The following is an 8485-nucleotide window of genomic DNA, read 5'->3' on the forward strand; positions in this document are numbered from 1 at the left end:
TTATTAAGAATTAATTTTATTTAAAATTAATGAAATGATATAGTATATTAATTACTGAATTTATATATATATAGTTATAATTTTTGAAATTAAGATTTCAAAATTTTATAAGTTGAATTTTGAATTTAATTTAAATTGTGAGAAAATTGACTAAGTGAATTTATCCCACATTAGAAATAGCAATGTGGGATAAATTTAATTCAAATACATCAATTTTTTTTTTATAAGTAGAAGGGTTCTTCACCAAAAATAGCAAAATCAGTTTTCTCCTCTAAAAAATTCTGTAAATTCTTATTCATTTTGGATCCCACAAATCCAATCTAAGATCCTAGAGAATAGTAGGGAAGATCAAGTGGTGGTCTATAACGTTCTACTGAGAAGATTCAAACTCAATTTGAAGGATTTTTTAAGTCTTCAAAGGTAATTTCTGAGACACTCTTTTCTTTTATGAACATGCTTACTTAGATGCTAAAATTGATGAATTAGAGTGCTTAATGATCCTGATTTCTCCACTGATTGGATGCTAACTCAATCATACTACTCCTCCGTTAAGAGTGAACACTGATCTTGAAGTGGATTTCCTAGAATCCTTATCAGTCTGGAAATTAGAGTTCGTGTATCTTATAAGGATCGGATCCTTAGAACCATACACGAGCATGTAGTCCCTCATTCTACATAGATACTTGAGGATGTTCTTAACGGTGGTCCAGTGATCAAATCCTTGATTAGATTGATATCTACTGACTATTCTCATTGCACAACAGATGTCAGGTCTAGTACATAACATTGCATACATCAAGCCACCAACAATCGATGCATAGGGGATCTATCTCATTTCCTCAACTTCTTGAGGTGTCTTAGGACACTGTTCCCTAGACAATATAACTCCATGCATGAAAGGGAGTAAACTTCTCTTGGAGTTATGCATCGAAAACTTGACAAACATCTTGTCAATGTACGATACCTGAGATATGGTTAGCGTTCTGTTCTTTCAATCTTTAAAAATTTGAATATCCAGAACAAACTACGTCTCTCCCAAAATTTTCATTTGGAATTGGGTCACTAGCCAATTCTTAATTTCAGTCAATAGACCTACATTATTCTCAATGAGTAGGATATCATCTAACACTAGAAAAGCTACTGAACTGTTAATGATTCTCTTGTATACACAAGATTCATCAACATTTTAACTAAATCCATAAGATTTGATCGCAGTATCAAATTTTATATTCCAAGATCGAGAAGCTTGCTTCAGGCCATAAATGGTCCGATTAAGCTTGCAAACCTTTTTCTTTTGACCTTGGGTTATGAATCCCTCAAGCTGCTCTATATAAGTGGTCTCTTCAAGATTGCAATTCAAAAAAGTAGTCTTGATGTCCATTTGCCAATTCTCATAGTCATAATATAAGGCAATGGACAGGAGGATCCGAATAGACTTCAACATGGCAACAAGTGAGAAAGTCTCCTCATAGTTGACTCCCTCAACCTGGGTATAACCCTTTTCCACAAGTCTAGCCTTGAAGGTTTGCACCTTCCCATCAACACCCCGTTTTCTCTTGTAGATCCACTTGTAACCTATAGGTTTAACCCTATCAGGTTGATTTATAAGATCCCAAACTGAATTAAAGTATATGGACTCCATTTCGAGATCCATAGCTTTGATCCATTCATCTTTGTCAACATCCTCTATTGCCTTTTTGTAAGACAATGAATCCACAGTATCTTTGTCAGCTACAATAGCTAGAGCTTCCGTTAAACCCATATAACAAACAGGTGGGTTCACAACCCTCTCACTGCATTGAGGCTCTCTCAACAATTGATGTGGATTTGACCTACTAGATGGTCCAACTTCAACAACTTTTATTGAGGTATTGGGTTCTTCAACAACTCTTGTTGAAGGTTCAGTAGTTTTATTGGAAAGTTTACTGAACACAATCTTACTGCATGGTTTATGCTCCCTTATGTGGTTCTCTTATAAAAAGGTAGCATTTTTCTTCACAAACACCTTATTATCCTTAGGATCGTAGAAGTAACCACCTCTCGTTTCTTTAGGTAACCTACAAATAGACACAATTTTGAACGAGGTTCCAATTTTTTAGGATTTGCCTCAAGCACATATGCTGGGTAACCCTAGATCTTGACATTACGTAAACTAACTTTACGATCATTCCATAATTTCAAAGGTGCTTCAATAGCACTTTTGGATGGAACCAGTTCAAAATATAAGTTGCAGTTTGTACTACATAACCCCAAAACGAGTCTAGTAGGAAGCATAACTCTATTGAGGTTGATGCCCTAAATCTCGTAGGGTCCTGTAGTTTGTAAACACCTGTATGACAAACACTTGTAATGTAATAATATGAGATATTTTCTTCACTATTGTCTATGAAATATGAGATATTTTAGTTGCATTTACGACAAACCAATAAACTAAGATCCCTGGTTATCGTTCATGTAGAGACATACAAGTAGATCATACCTTAAGTGATAACCTAAATGGTTTATAGTATATAGATAAAGGAGGGAAACCTTATCCTAGTGACACTACGAATACGACCCGCTTTGTAGATGTTACAAGTGTTATAAAGTGCTGCAGATGGTCTGATCTTGATCATTCATGTGGAGACATGCGAGTGGAGGTGTTCTATATAAAACCGGATCACGAAGTGTTTAGTCTCGTTATATAACACTGTTCATGACAGAGACTTTCATTTCATTAGGATGACCATAGGTAATATAACCTTAATCCTAAGTGAGTTGGGAACTCCTGTCTATGAGGCTAGTCCTTTGATTTGCATCGGTGCGAATGGCCAGATTGTCGACTCAAACCTACCACTTTGGGGATTCGTTTGATTGGGGAGCTGGAAACTCAGCTACACAAAATGGAATTAACTCCTTCCCCAAAGTAGGGGTAAGTAGATAGATTTCTCCTTTAAGGGCTGATTCCAGGACTTGAATGATGTGATGCCACACACTTTTTCATGGGTCGAGAGGTGTTCACTCATAGTAGGAATTTGACATATTGTTCATTAGAGGAATCAGTAGTACTAAAGGAGTTAGATGTAACTATAGGGGGAAAATAGTAAATTGGTCCAGCTATACTTATGAGAGATCTGTGAAGGGTTATCGTACTATTGATTGGTTATATCCAATGGACACAGAAATATATCTGTAGTGAGAAGAGTGCAGCTGTCGGTCTTTAGTGGAGTACTCGATAGTTAACGGATGGTGGATTTCGTGATTAAAGAATTTAGTCAGCTATTCACGTACCGTTTGAGCTTCAAGCTATAGGTTCATAAGGTCTCCTTGGTAGCTTAATAGATTTAAGTTGAGAATCAGTTTTTTGGTTAGTTTGAAGTGTTCAAATTAACAAAAGGGAGTTTGATTATATATGATATAATTAAACTGGTTCAATTATGTGTGATATAATTAAAATGATGTATAAGATACATTAATTGGAGGATTTTTATATAAATGTGATTTATATTAAATAAAGGAGAAAAGAAATATGGTTTAAATATTACATATGATGTGATATTAAAACTATAGATTATAAATAGAATATGATAAGTTAGTTATTATATTTATTTATAATTAAAACAATTATGAGATAATTGTGGTTGGTTATTTTCTCCATTAACCATGAAAGTGGGAGGTTATTTTCAGTTTTGAGTAACTGAAGGATAAAATGAAAAGTGTTTTCATTTTGTCAAGAGATCGCTTCATTATGTACATTACTAATTGTTTAGCTCACGAGAGACTACATGATAGCCTTCAAGTGAGTTTCTAAACAATCATGTACTAGTGGTTTATAAATGATCGCGTGCTAAGTGCCTTTTACTAAATGATTGTGTAAACGATCAAGAGTGTTTTACTAAACGATCGTGTACCAACCGAGTTTTATTAAACGATCAAGCATCTCAGTCTATGCGATAGACAGTATCTTCTCCACTTGCTTGGTCGTATAGTTCGAAATTTTCCTTCCTCTATCCCTCTACCAAGTTCATAACAGAGCTCACACCTCCTAGATTCTCACTCCATGAATACCAAGGTTGTCGAGTGGTGGTGTCTAAGGGTGCTTATTTGTGAAGATTGTTCGTGATTACCAAGCAATTGTGTAGACGATCTGAACAAAAGCAAGAGGTTGCTATCCAATTCTTCACAGAAGAGAGAGATCTTCAGAAGAAACGTTCTTCAAAGGTAAATTTCTCACTCCTTTTATATTTAATTAGGAAAGCATGCTGTAATTTGTTTTAATATGCATAACTGTTATGTATGTTTGTGAATACCTTTAATTCTGTCATAATAAGCTTGGAAAGATCTTGCTTCGCTCACTGGTTCTCTTGGATAAGAGTTTCTTCAAATTCATCATAGACCATATCATGTTCAAAGAGTTCGATTTCTCCTTTTTGATACACCATTTTGCTGAGGTGTACCAGGTGTCGAGATTTGGGATAAAATTTCGTGTTCTATCAAATAGTCTTGGAATTTTAGATTCAAATACTCTCAACCTCGATTAGATTGAAATGTTTTAATGGTATTATTTAATGCATTTTCAACTTCAGCCTTGTACTCCTTTAACTTTTCAAGGGTTTCAAACTTATGTTGTATTAAATAAACATACCCATATCTAAAATAATCATCAGTAAAAGTGATGAAATATTCAAACCCTCCTCTTTTCTTAACATTCATCGGACCACAAAAGTCTAAATGTACAAATTCTAAGAGTTCTTTGGCCTGTGACATTTTCCAATAAAAGATCTTTTAGTCATTTTGCCTTCAAAGCATGACTCACACACAGGTAAATAATTTTCTTTTAACTCACTTAGAAGTCCATTCTTGACCATTTTCTCAATCCCATTGAGATTTATGTGTCATAATCTCAGGTGCCAGGGCATTTTCTTTATGAGAAATTTTAAGTCTTTTATTCTGAGTTACTATAGTTTTAAACAATTCAGTATTTAAGAGGGCTTTAGTAGCTAAAAGTCTTAGCACATATAAATTATCTTCAAGATTAGCATAACAAATATATACTCCATTCTTGTAAACAAACACTTTTTTTACTTGTAAATTTAAAGAGTGACGTTATTCTAGAAGATATTTTTATAGAAATCAAGTTCCTTTTCAAGCCTGGAACCACATATACATTATCTAATAAAATATAAGATTTATGTAAGCAAAGTCGAAGCCCTCCCACTGCCATAGTTGAGATGATGTGCCTAGCTCCAATACACATCGTCATCTCCCCAATCTTCAGTTGTCGTAAGGAACTAATTCCCTAAAATGAAGAACAAATATGGTTAGTAGCGCCTGAATCTGCTATCCAGGTTGAATCATCATTCTCCACTAAACAAGTCTCCAAAACAAGTACATCATATTTACCTTGCTTGGCCTTCTTCTTTTTTGTCAAGTATTTGGGATAATTCCTCTTCTAGTATCCCTCATGGTTGCAATGGAAGCAGACTCTCTTTGCAGTCTTGACCTTCTTACCCTTTTGGGCAGCAGTTGGTGAGTTAGCTTTCTCCTTTCTACCTTTCTTCTTCTTCCATTTTTTGGTGTCGGAAGAAGAAGACATAGACTTAGTTCTAGATGTCGAACCTCTATAGAACTTCTTAGAGGATGAAGCAACATTAGCCTTACCCTTCCATTCCTTGGTTTTCATCAAGGATTGGAGAGTCTGTAGCTCATTGAGCAAACTGGTTAGGTTGTAGTCAATCCTATTCATAATAGCATTGCTACAGAACTGCCGGAAACTTTCAAGTAAAGATTCTAGTATGAAGCTAACCTAGCTAGCTTCATCAATGACAGGCTCATTCATCTCCACCACGTCGAAGTAGACCATCATGTTGAGATTGTGTTCTCTAACAGATGCCCCTTCTTGCATACGGGCATTGAAGATGTTTTTCAGAGCATCATGCCTGAGTTGTGTGGATGGTTGTCTGAACATCTCCTATAGGGACTTCATGATCTCATGGGCAGTGATCATGGGCTCATGCTTCTTGGCCAAGACTTCAGAAAGACTTGCCAAGATATATGCTCATACCTTTTCATTTGCCTTTATCCAATGCTCATATGCCTCCCAAACATTTCGAGTAGCATTTTGAGCAGAAACAGGAGGATCCTCTATCAGGACAAACCTCATGTCATCAATGATTAAAATTGTGTTGATTATGCTTTTCCACGTTATGTAGTTTTCGTCGGTAGGTTTGTCGGCAATGAGTATATTTAATATTGTAGAAGTCATAATGAATTTGCTGGAATATTTAAATTATTTATATTAGGAATTCTAGCATTACCCATTTAAAAAAACTAATCAAATTTAACAAAATAATATAATGCACTCTATGTGACATCAATTTGCAATGATGTTTCAATGAGGCAGGAAAAAAGCCACCGTAGGGTGATCAGGTACCCCCTCATTAAAATGAAACTGTCTCAACCAATATATAGAATAACTCATTCTTACTGTAAATATTAGGCTCCATTGTTTTCGGTCAAAAAACTGTTAACTTGCTTAACATTTTCTCGTAAGTGTAACCCCTCCTTTTAGATTCAAGAGTTCTGCCTCAATGAGTCAACCGTAGGGAAAAACTGATTGAGGGCGAAAACTAAAGCAATCCTATCTATTTCTAGAGTTTGAGTGAAAGGTCATGCAATTGTCATTCGTAGTGGGACACAAGCAAAGGTGTCTCAAGGTCGAGCATAGAAATTTACTACCAACTAATGAGAGAGACCAGAAGATGTGTTAACACATGTCCCACTCCAACTTACTATAAACACTCTCTTCATTCACCTTGGTATTGACCTATACAAACACCACTTATAGGGGGACACAAGGAAAGGTGCCTCAAGGCCGAGTATAGATCTCACAGTATGAACTTTTAGGAAGATATGTGAAAAGAAAAAATGAAGTATCATATACCCCATTTTTCTCCCACTAAGTGTTTTACCTAAGGTTAATTTAAATTAGAAAAATACGGCAAATTATTTTACTAAGTGATTGCTTAAATTTGCCAAAAAGTAACATTTACTTTGGATAGTTAAACAATTTTTATTATTGTTCATTAAACACTTTAATAAACCTTAATCAATAATTGCATGCTTGTAGCAAACTTATCTAATTCATCTTTCCAGGTTAGTTCCCAGGTAGGGGTATTCTATTTCCATTAGCTTAAATACCTGAGCCTAGGAAGAACTAGCCTTAGACAAAAGGTCATACATTTGTTACAAATTTAATATTTTAATTAAAAACAATTTAATCCTGTTAAACTGATTAAAAGATTACACTAATTTCTAATCTCAATAGAAATGTGATCTTAGGTCTATGTGAATCATGTTTTTAAAACTATCTTAAAAAATGATTTTAACCTAAGGTTTGCATGCAATTCTTGATTTTAATTGTAATTTCATTTAATTATAACTTTTATAAAAGAAATGAAATAACTTAAAATCAATTATTGCATGTGCACGCATATATAGGTAAATCATAACAATTATAAAATAACCTAAAGTAATGACATGCTTCATCCAATTCCATTTTATTACTTAATATACATAACACTTATATCATAAAGTAATGAAATAATTAATAACATACATCCATCCATACATTGAAACTATATATTATAGCATTTATAATATAAATGATGCATGACTATGTTATTAATGCATGCAACCATATATTATAACATTTATATTATATGATGTACGAGCATGCTATTAATTAAATAATGCAATTATATACTATAACATTTATAATATAAATAATGCATGAATAATGCATAACCTATGGTGGGATTTTACTGTATGGTATACATTATGACATAAAAATATATAAAATAAACATCGTATGCATAATTTTAAAAAATAATTATTGGACCAGGATTTACTCCTAAACAATTAATTAAATTAATATAACACTTATATTAATTTAATTATATAAAAAACAACTAACTATTACAAAACTAATAGGCATCCGGTTCAAAACAAGCGAACCAGGTCTTGAACCGCACGAACCGAACCGCCCAACACCCGAACCAACCATAAACCCCTTGAATTAAGTGAACTGGATATGAACCAGTCGAGCCACGAACTGAACCGTGCACGAATCGGTTCGTTCTTTCCGTCTTGGAGCGTTGCAACGCTACGAAATGATCATCCCGTTCCGCCCTTTGTAGCGTTGCAATACAAGAACACAACGTTACAACACTACTTTACAAAAGTCATTGTACAATGGCAAATCCAATCAAAATTCCTCCGACTTTGGCCTCGCTTTCTCCAGAAATTCATTGGAGATCACGAACAACACAAGACAATCAAATTACAACTACTAAAGCTTTAATTATGCCCAAAACATCGGGCCCTTACAAATCAAAATTTGTAAAAATAAAGCATAAAAACCAAAATCCAATTCGTAAACATCCAATAATCATAAACTATTCATTCCATACATTCTTCAACATACAGAATGCAAAAATCCACCAAT

The sequence above is a fragment of the Benincasa hispida genome, chromosome 11, assembly GCF_027475165.1.
Source record: "Benincasa hispida cultivar pf3 chromosome 11, pf3_genome.v1.1, whole genome shotgun sequence".
In the NCBI taxonomy this organism is placed as follows: domain Eukaryota; kingdom Viridiplantae; phylum Streptophyta; class Magnoliopsida; order Cucurbitales; family Cucurbitaceae; genus Benincasa; species Benincasa hispida.